This window comes from Anoplolepis gracilipes, chromosome 10, assembly GCF_047496725.1.
Source record: "Anoplolepis gracilipes chromosome 10, ASM4749672v1, whole genome shotgun sequence".
In the NCBI taxonomy this organism is placed as follows: Eukaryota; Metazoa; Arthropoda; class Insecta; order Hymenoptera; family Formicidae; genus Anoplolepis; species Anoplolepis gracilipes.
This window is the reverse complement of record NC_132979.1, coordinates 3,450,852-3,462,887: the sequence shown is the minus strand read 5'-3', so window position 1 is coordinate 3,462,887 and position 12,036 is coordinate 3,450,852. Positions and strand designations below refer to the sequence as shown.

Sequence of the window (12,036 nt, the reverse complement as noted above, 5' to 3'; positions counted from 1 at the left end):
GAGATATTTGTAACAAAGATATCGCAGTTTGTACATAAAGAATGAAAAGCTTTTAAGAAACATTGAAATCTATATCAATATTTTTAAAATCCAGAGTTCTGATGTTATGATACTATTTTAAGTAATTTCACAAAAATCGTATTCCATAATCTTTTAAAAATATTTACAATTTTGTTCATCAATTTCTGTGTGAAATAAATCGCAACGATACTGCCATTATGTTCAAAATCGATATTTCTTACTAGAAAACAGAACTTTTTTGTATTAATATAAAAGCTAATAAATAAAAAATCTGAGAATAAAATAATATGATTATATAAAATACCGATTATTATATAATGTGTATACATGTATGAGTATTCTCTATATTTTCTCTATATTTTCTTTTACAAGAGAAAAAGACTGTCAGTATTATTTATCGTTCTCTACTTGTTATCACAAATTGATATTTTTCTTTTAAGAAGCTTATCTTTTTACATTTATTTTCTTAAGTTATTACTCTAAATTATGAACAGATTTAATATTATAATTATTATCAATATTATAAATTGCAAAAATAAATTTTATCTTAAATATACTTATTATTGAATTCTTCAATTTTATAGGTTAAATAATATTTCTTCTTTAATGCTATTTATTTCAATTTTTATTCTTTTCATTTACATATAGATAGATGGAATATATTTTGTCGACAAAAGAAGTTTATAAGAAAAATAAATTAATATTTTACCTAACCAAATATTTTCATGTTTTTAAGATTGTTAAGATTAAATTTTTAGTAATGTTACTAACAAAGATGTTCGCCATTTAATTGTACATGATTGTTGACAAGATCGTTATTTTTATCCTGTTACAGGTCTTAAAAATCTGAAAGAAAATATAAGAATAATATTATCAAATTTAAAATAAAAAAGTTTTTATCCAGAATATTTCTATATACGAAAGAAATTACACGATTCAATGCAAACTAAATTTAAAGTATTTATAATTTATAAATGTCACAATGAACTGCTTTTGATGTGGAAATAAATGCTATTTGCAAAAAAGAAATATTTATCATAAATAATGTTTATTTTTAATTAATATATTGTCTTCTATATATATAGAATATAATATATTAATTAAAAGTAAAAATTATATATGATAAATGTTTATATATATATACATATAAGAGAAAAAATGTTTTATAAACTTTTAGATGTAATTTTAAATTTTTATTTAAAATTAAATTTATTCCCATAATTTTTGTCATCTGCTCTATAGTTAATATTTTTTTCTAATTTATATAGACATTTCTGATGTGCATATAATATACTAACATGTTATGTATTATTATTATAAGTTTTAATAGTTAGTCTATTAGCTAATCATCTGTCATTCAGCAAAATTCATTCAAAAGAAATTCATGATATATGTATTTTATATATATATATATATATATATATATATATATATATATATATATTCATATTATTTTCAATAGATATCTTATAATTTAAAAAATTTAATTATACTGTAAAATTATTTCTAGAGAACTCTGAGAGTTTAGATTAGATGTTCGGTACAATTATTAGGAGTGGAGGAGGAGAGAGACTTACTTCAATTTTTATCAATAAAATTATTTTAATTATTAGTCGATAACTTTTTTAAGGTCTGTTTCAGGCACAGAACTAGAAACAGTTGTAGCAATGACGTAACACCCTAACGGAGAGATTTCGGAAGCTGAAACGTTACATAACGCAAGTTACTCTCATGTCAGATAGTCACTATGTTAAATTATCTTCAAGCAATTTTATCTTCAAAGCAATTTTACTATTCTGTTATATCCTTTTTGGGTATACTATACTTTTTAGTAGAGAGTTTCAAAGTGTCAAGTAAAAAGTTAAGTAACTTTTAAAACATGTCTTAAGACATTTAGCTTTAGAGAATAATATTCATGAAAAAATGATAAATGTCTAATATTTTTTGTTAGTTACAATATTAATATAATTGTCTATGTCTTAATAACTAATGAGTCAAATTAATCTCTAAATTAAATCTATAACGTATATAAGCCAAGTTAATCTATAGTGTATATAAACTTTTTTACTTAGAATGACCTTTAGAACACATTTTAATAGTTCGGTTAAATCTCGGACTTTGTATATATACAATAAATTATGTCAGATATATAAAATAAGATTTTACGCGTTATTATTATAATAAGAAATGTTTCATCAAATTTTAGATATAAATATTAAATTTATTTTCATAATTGTTATGGAATATATATCATTTGCTATAGTTAATTTCTTTTTAATTTATATGTAAACATTTTATTTTATATTTCTGACACGTAATGTAAATGTGTTATGTATTACTATTATTATAAGTATTATAAGTTTTTATAGAATTTAAAAATAGTTTAGCTAATTCCAAAAATTTATTATACATATATTTTTTTAAATTTATATATTTATGTATTTTAAATTTATATATTTATTATTTACACTAAATATTTTTTTTATTTAAAAAATTTACTTACATGTAAAATCATTATGAGTATAATGAAATGAAGAAAGCTATTAGGTGTCCCACAAGTCCTACAATATACAATATAACATTTATGACAGATGGTGGAAGTTCTCCCAAAAATGTCAAGAACAATATAATGTCCTCTATGATACTTTGAAGAATTACGACTGAAGGAACTGCATTAGAAACAGCTGTTGCAGTTACTTTACTAGGAATAATAATTCCTAGAATCAAGACAAGCACAAACACAAAAGCTTTTCCCTTCATTTATGTTTATTTCTTCGAAATATTTAGTAAAGCAAAATTTAAGTTCTATTGGAGATTGTATTCGACCTGTCCGATTTTATAGGCGAACTTGTGCGTAATAAAATTTTTATCTAAGTAATAAAAAATTGTATTATAAATTTTTATATCAGTTTTATATTAATTTTATACAAGTTTTATATTTTTGTATTAGTTTTAAAATAAATATGATAGTTATATAGTTATGAATATTACAGATATACATGTAATAAACAATGTTATTTTATGCTTCTCGTGATCCATTCGGACACTTCGTGATCCATTCTTTACAATATATAGATGTGAGATAAGAATTGATAATAATTATCAACACGCATAATTTATAATCTTTAAATGTTATATTAATTATTTCGAATATTAATACTAGTTATTTTGAATAATTTCATTACAAAAATCGCATTCTATAACTTTTTATGAAAAATTATTCTTATGTGAAATATCTATTTCATTGAAACGATATTGTTATTATAATTCAAATTAAAAATTAATAGGAAAGAAAGCTTGTTGGTATTAATATAAAAGCTAATAATTCTAAAATCTGAGAATAAAATAACAACAAAAATAGCAATAACTATTATATGTGTCTTCTCTATTATATATTCTTTTTTCTTTTACAAAAAACTGTCAATTATTTGCTACTGTCTACTTGTTACTCATAAATTGATACTTTCTTTTTAAGAAGTTTATTTACAATTTATCGTTTCTAATAATTTTATTATTAAAAGTTATTTTTATATATCCGAGAGTATATATATATATATATATATATATATATATATATACAGTAACACATAAAGAGAAAAAAAAAAATATATTATGGTTGAAAATACTAATGCAGAAAAACCATATTAAGTCATTGCTATAAATTAAGAGCAAGCTTAATATTATATATAATATCATCTTTATATAAGCCGCAAAAATAAATTGTGTTTATAATTTTATATTGGATTATTTTAATTATAGATTAAAAGATGTTTCTCTATCTTTTATACTATTTATTTCATTTCATTCTTTTTATTTACATAAATAGGCAGAATATATTTTATCGATAAACACATTCATAAAAGAAAAAATAAATGTTTGACATATTGAAAAAGTTTCATTTGTTAAGAGTGTTAAGATTAATTTTTAATACTATTACTAGAATATTTTCGCAATTTAATTGTACATGATTGTTGACAGAATTGTTATTTTTATCATGTCGTTATAAATTTAAAAAATCTGAAAGAAAAAAATATCAAATATATATATATATATATATATATATATATATATATATATATATATACATATACATATATAATATATACATATACATATAATAAGAAAAATGTTTTATTATAATTAAATATTTATAACTTTAAGATATAGCTATTAAATATATTCTCATAATTTCTATAGAATCCTCTGTAGTTAATTTCTTAAAATTTATATAGATATTTCTGACATACACATTTTACTTACATTGTAAAATTGTTTTTAGAGAACACTGAGAGTTTAGAGTACAGGCATAGGCCTCACCATTGGAACTGTATAAAGTTGATTTACTGTGACTTTTCTCGGTAAACTCATTATTAAGTCGATAACTTTTTCAAAGATATCTGTTAATTCAGGCGCAAGATTAGGAATTGTTGCACCAATAACTTCACTAAAAATAGTAATTAAAAACGACCACAAAAAAAGTTAAACTTGCTTTCATAATTTAGTTTTGCAAAACATTTAGCAAAGCAAGATTTAAATTTTAGTAGAGATTGTATTCGACCTGCTGAACTTTATAGCAGAATCTGTGTGTAATAAAATTTTTATCCAAGCCAGTTTTGAAGTAAACATGACATTTATATGATAAATATTATAGACCTATAATAAATTGTTTTATGCTTTTCGTGATCCATACAAACACTTCCTTATATATAGATATTTTATATATATATATATATAAGATAAGAATTGATAATAACTGTCAACGCATATATTTTATAATCTTTAAATTTTATTTTTTAAAAAGATAAAAAAAGACAGCAAATACTCTAATTGTAAAAAATTGTTGTAAGTATATGTATTATTGCGTAAAAAACTTTTACAATATAGGTTTTTTTATTTGTATAAAAGTAAAGAGAAGCGTTATATTTTGAGTTTAAAACAATCAAAAAAAGTTATATACAATTTTTACAAAATAATGATAAAAAAATTGCACTAACTTAAAACTTATGCAATTTTAAATAGAAATATTTTAATTGAAAAAGAACTGTTGTACAAAATAGTTAGGTTAGATTAATTTCTCATAAAAATAATAATGCTAAATATTAAAAATTTCTAGATATCCAAAAATTAATACAAAACAGAAAAATTAAAAAAAATTATTTAAGCAATGCTAGATTGAACAATACTAATGAAATTATATTCAAGACTTATCGATATGACTATTATATAATATATACATATTTGTATACAAAATCTTGAAGATAATATACTCATATCGATAAGTCTTGAATCGTGCTTCTTTTTGTGAAAGTATCTAATATGCATTGGCCCTGGCGGAGGCGTCTGAAAATATAAAGCACTTGCTCTTTTTGCATGCAATAAACATTTATCATCGGCCATCATACTTAAATAGCAGCGGCATCTCATGATGCGTGTTAGCCTGTCAGAAAAGAAGAAAGTTGCTTCTTATCATCACCGTTTATTACCACAATTATCGTTATCTGCTCATTATAGCAGGAAGCGACCGAGGGGTTGGATTATAAAGTAGCCATCGCGCATGCACGTAGTTCCATAAAGTATCGCCATGGACGATAAATCAGAATTTATACCGAGCACGAATACTTCACGTGCATTTCCTGTTCTATGTTAAAACGCGAACAAGCGTTACTTTTTTTTTAATTTTCAATAAAAAGAAAAAAGATGTTATTAACAAGAAATAACAAGAAAAAAATTATTTTGTTTTTTTCTTATTTTTTAAAAAAGTTACTTCGATATATTTTATTACATATATACATGTATAAATTTTATTTGATAATATACGAATGTTTATATTTCATTATTAATTAAATAAATTTGTGTAGCTAATACTATATCTTTTTGTATATGCAAATATTGCAAAGATTAAACTGTTAAAAAAGATAAATATAATTTTATTATATTATTTAAGTACCATTCATCATTTGGTATCATTAACGTTTGCATTTAGTAGTCAAATAGTTTTTTTTTCAAATCAATTATAAACTTTGGAAAGATTATTTTGAAAAAATTTTAAAGAACAATTTTCTTACTTGGATATACACTTCAATCTCTTGTATCCACAAAATTTGATATTGTTTGCGATATAAGTTCATACTACATTATTAAAACTCTGAGAACAATCACACGCGGTGCGGTCAGAGTTTAATTTCAATTAGAAACGTAGTGACATTGACAACGAATTAAAGGGAATTAGCGTGTAAATTAAATATCGATTATTTTCGACTCTTTACGACATTGTGAGACATGTTAATAACATTTCTTAAAATTTATTTTTTTTTAAAGATAAGTGTTTAGAGACTAGATTTTAATGCAATATTATAAAATAAGATTTTAACAACCTCTTACGAAATAACCTAAACATAATCCGCAATTTTTTTAAGTTGTTATTAGTTAACTTTATTTGCTTTTCATAATTTACAATTTAAGTATTTGTTACAAATTTATAAAATATAAAATAAAAAATATAATAATAATCTGTAGTAATGTGTAGTAACTATACTCGTCTGCTTTTAATTAATGAATAATAAGGAAAAAAAATCTATAGAAATTGATAACTGGAAAGTGTCTGAATCATTCTGACGTCAACTGTACGTGCATGGTTCGCAACAGGATGGCGTGGCAGACGAAGAAGAGAGCAGAGTCTGGTACAAGAAGGGAGTAGACTCCAATTACGACGTTTAGGGGTGGCTGGGTGAAAGCACGAGGCGGTAACCGTAGAGGACGGCAACCCCAAGGGCCCCGGGGCTATTCCCGATTTTCAGATATAGAAGGGGATAGGGAGCCGGCAGGCAGCAGTCACCTTGCTCGTTCTCGTAGCCGAGCAGTGAAGAGCTCGTTAGATTTTCTCTGTTCGCTTACATCCACGTTTTATCCGCGTATCAGCACGAGCCTCTCTTTTTTCCCGACCACGATTCCGTTTTGCATCTCGCTAATATAACGCGAATCTCGCTACGCGGTCGTATCTTCGGAAAAACACGTACCTCTATTCTTATCTGCCTCCGAGTCATATCAGTATCCGATGTTCCGCTCGATCTCGTTTATTCGGGCTTAATAAAGAAATTGGAAGTTGTGATAATTGTTAGAAATTAGTAATTAATAAAATTGTTGAATTTTGATAATTGATTATGGAGAATATAAGTTGGACAATTGTAAAAATGAATGGAAAACTAGATTTCCGTGCTGACATAATAATATAATTTCGTATTATAAACCTGGGAACATATTACTGATGGAAAATTACATCAAGTCCTTCCGAAAAACCGTCTGTAAAACACACTGGGCCTGATTAATTTCTCCATTACTTTTCGACACTCGCGTTTCATTCTCGTGTGCTTATATTCCCAGTTTTCGTTGTTGAAACGGGCAAAGAGAAGAATCGGAATGGAAGAGGACGATAGATTTTCCATCGGTCCGGCAAAATCGATAGACCTAGCAATAGCAGATATTATTTCACGCTTTATCCCGCTAGCCCGTGTTTTGCATGTAAAACGGTGAGCACGGAAGCGCGTTGTCGCGTCGTTCATATACGCGGCGATCTCGGCTATTATTTTGCATATGGATTTCCCCCTATATCATCGATATACATATTTCTCTCTTGTCGATATTACGCCCAATCCCGACTCATATGTCTCGTCACACTCGGGGGCCGGAATAAGGGTAAGATGATAGACGTGTCAGGAAATTGCATCACAGAATCTCGACGATGCATCGTCGTCAAACTGCTGCTTGATGAGGATGCTGCGCGGCGAGAACAAGAGAGACCCTCTCGGTATCATCTCGGCGAAACACGGTCTCCACTAAATTGTGCTATTCGTTTAAATTTGCATTATCCGATCGTCGGCACGGCTCTGTCATTTTCTTCTGCTTTCGTTCTCATCCGCGGATCGATGCAAGTGATTAAGATAAAGATTCGCGCAAAACTTACGGGAGGCGGGAGATGTCGATTGTAATTGGCTTTCGCGTGAAAGGCAAAAAGTCGAGCTGCAAAACGCGACAGTTTGACATATTTATCGTAATATTCGAAAATCAGGACCTTAAATTTAAGGCTATTTTGAATAATGTATAAATATTGCTAGTCGATAATTTCGTCATCGATACTTGTGTATACTTTCTCTTTTCATTTTGTGCAGAAATATTTTTATAATAATTTGTTTTAAAAATGTGTCTTTTTGATATTAGATTTAATATAATTTTCATTACGGAAGATGTATTTTTTACTCGAAATTAATTTGCGCGCACATCCAACGCAACGAATATTCTGACAGATCGCTCTGTGTGTGTTTATTAAGTAATATAAAATCATACATAATCATTCTTCACACACATACATTTGCAGTTCTTTTCTCGCCTGATTTTGACGTCGCTGTCACACGTCACGCGACACGCAGTAAATTCGTAGATAATAATCAAACAGATTGTCATCCCACTGCTCTTTAAACATAGTCGTAAACTTTCATCGAATCACCATTCGTCCCCTCGTCCAGCCATTTATCTCTCGTCTCGGCACAGAGACTCTGCGCGAAATAAAGTTATTACGTCCTCATGTTTTTTTATCCCTCGCGCTTTTCCCCCCCGTCCATTTTCTGCGTCTGCGAGCCGCATTCTCGATCTCGGCGAGCGTCTCGTTATTATTCGCAAGTCGGCCCGCGGACTTTTTATCTCCCTTTTCGCGGAGTTCAGCGATGTATCCTACTTACCTGCCTTGCGTTGCTCCTCGTAGCAGAAAGCATCTCAGCGTCCTTATTGCTCCTTTCCGATGCCCATGCACTTCCTTTTATCCTCCTCCGTGTATACCTTTCAATAAGAACGGCGCCGATGCGGCTGAAATTATATTACGCCTCGAGATGAAAAACGACGGAGAATGCGAAAAGTTGGAAAAGAATGCAGCGAGCTAAATTACGCGCAACACGAGCCTGGATAAATGTTTTCTTTTTTTTTTTTTGTTTTTTTTTGTCTTCTCAGAAAAATCACGTTCTTACGACAAAGAAAATTATGCAGCTTAATAAAGATGTTGCAGGAGATTATCTCTATCGCGCGATTAATACTGTTATAATATCATCATAAAATTTCATGCGCACAAAATGATACTGGATTATTATCAATTCAATTGAGTGCAAAATGTCTGTCGTTATAATTTACTTTTCTTCACATTTTCTATTTATACTTTAGTATTCATAATTTGATTTATAATTCTGTTTCAAAATATTCTCTCTCTCTCTCTCTCTCTCTCTCTCTCTCTCTCTCTCTCTCTCTCTCTCTCTTTCTTTCTTTTTCTAGTTCATTATTACTTTTCCGTTTTTTGTTCCTTTTCCCTAGAATTTTTTGTAACTTTTTAATCATAAAGATCAAAACGGACGAGAATGAATTTATTCCGCAGATTCCCATTAATGATGTGTGATCACATAATTTGTGACAGTAAAGAGAAAGAAAGAAGAAAAGCAAGTGGAATATTCAATTCTCTAACGTTCTCCATTAATTTTTCTTATTACATCGCATTACTGTTCTCTTTGCATAATTATTCACAATCATACTTTTTATTTTAATCATAATATGTCATGATTTTCTTCTTTGATATTTTATTTTTTTTTTTTGCGATATATAAAAATAGAGATCGTATTATTGAGTTACTGTGTAATTAAAAAAAAATTAATCTGGTTTTGCAAAAATTTTACATGTATAAATGTATTTATGTATAAATACATTGTGATGTATAAATACATTATGATTTGATTATCAATGCATGATAATTTATTAAATTATATTGGGTAGACCATATTGTGGAATTAAAATCTATTTTGTCTTGTTAAATCCATAATACCATCTATTAATTTAGACGAAGATTACTTCTCAATAATTGCTTGGAGAGTATAATGTCTGTCGTTCCAGAACGATGTAACTTTTGCACAATTGGCTCTAACAAGTATATTTACAAAATAGTAAACTATTAATGAAATGTATTTATGCGGGGAAATAACCGCCCTATCCGTCGTAATAGTGAATGTACGTTGACATTACTGTTTGCTCGTTAATTAGTTAAATGCATATGCTGAACTTTTGCGAGCGGTCGCGCATTCAGCGTGTCGCTCATTGCGATTCAAATATGAAAGCGTTAGTACGGCAAATTACGATGACAGTTTATTAACGCAACCGCAATTAACAAATCGCGAGTGACAGCTTGGGAAAGCTCACGCTTTTCCGTCTAGCATTTAATGAATAAAAATGTCCTTAAAATTATAATGATTATAATAATTTTTTAAATTATTTCTTATTTTTTAAATATAAGTGTATAAAATAATAAGAGTTTTTTTTCTCTCGTAAATATCTTTTAAACACGTCGCAATATTATATATTGTTTAAAAATATTTCTAAGAGACGGGGAACATTTTTTCATACCGAGTCCCTTTCCTCGTGCCAGAAAGCCATGTAACTTTTTGCGGCTTCTTTCCGGCGTTAGTTGCCATTTCTCTCGACACTTTCCTTCCGCGTCCGCGGTCGAAAACTCTTCGTTTCTATCGCAAGGGAAACGTAACGACGATTATTTTATGAATTCTCGTTAGCGTATAATTCTTTTGCGAATGAAATTATAGATAATCGCATTAAATAATAAGTTGTCATAGGTAATAAGATTTACTCGCTGTTTATAATTTCATACTTCTGAATTTGTAATAGTAATAAATACTTAAATTGTAAATTATGAAAGATTAGTAAAGTCAATTTATACCTTACAAAGAATTGATGATATTATGTTTAGCATATTTCGTAAAGACTGTTAAGATCTTATTATATCGTGTTACGCTAAAATCTAATTTTTGAATACTTTTCTATTTTAAAAAAGATAAGTTTTTAGGAATATAATCAACATGTCTCAAAATGTCATTGCAATAGAAAATTGCAACGATATCACAGTTACTACGCAAAAAATGTTTTAGCTTTTAAGCAGTTATCGCAATATCTATATCAACATTTTTTCAAAAAATTCAACATTTATCAAAAGCAAAAGTTCTGATGTTATATTAGCTATTTTAAATAATTTCACAAAAATCGCATTCTGTAATCTTCTATGGAAAATGTTTACAGTTTCGCTCATAGATCTACTTTTACAACGATGCTGCCATTATGATGATTCAGAAATTTATTAACAGGAAAGAGAGCTTTTATTCATATTATTATAAAAGCTGATAATTTTATAATCTATGAGAATGAAATAATATAACAATAAAATAGCAATAACTTGTACGTGTGTCTCTTCTTCATTATATATCTTTTTTACAAAAGAAAAAGACTTTGTCATTATAATTTGCTGTTCTCTATTTGTCGTTCATAAACTAATATCTTTCTTTCTACAGAAATTTGTTTACAATTTATCGTTTCTGATAATTTTAGAAGATAATTTTAAAGTTATCTTTCCATATCTATTCCCGTGCAAATATCCAAAACATAAAGGAAAAAAATGAAATATATTCAGCTTGAAATTTCCAATACAGAAAAAATATTTTAAAAGATATTACTATAAATTGTGAGCAACTTTAATATTATACAATATTATAATTATTATTATTAAAAATATCGTTAAAATAAATTATGTATATAATGTACTACTTGCCGAATTATCTTTATTTTTATAGATTAAAAGATCTTTCTCTTTGTTTCATATCATTTATTTCAATTTTATTTTTTTAATTTACATATAAATACATATAAATTGATAGATTACATTTTATCGATAAAAAATATTCATGAAGTAAAATAAAATAATATTTTATATATTGAAACAGATATTCAAATATCTTCATTTTTTTTAAGATTAAATTTTTAATACCATCACTAGAATATTTTCACCATTTAATTATGATTGTTAATAAAATCCTTATTTTTATGCTGTCATTATAGACTTCAAAAATCTGAAAGAAAATACAATGTTAATAACATTATCAAATTTGAAATAAAAAATACAAAATTCAAATGTTATTCATAATTTGC

At 27.1% G+C, this 12,036-nt stretch overlaps 1 long non-coding RNA gene across 1 annotated transcript; it reads right to left on the bottom strand.

The window, feature by feature from the left end:
- Positions 1 to 622: 622 nt before the first annotated feature.
- Positions 623 to 2,844, bottom strand: LOC140670345 (uncharacterized). The gene is made up of 3 exons (XR_012047546.1): positions 2,525 to 2,844; positions 1,599 to 1,722; positions 623 to 867 (listed from the first exon to the last, which is right to left on the bottom strand). It is a non-coding gene; the product is annotated as an uncharacterized lncRNA (long non-coding RNA).
- Between the last annotated feature and the right edge of the window lie 9,192 nt (positions 2,845 to 12,036).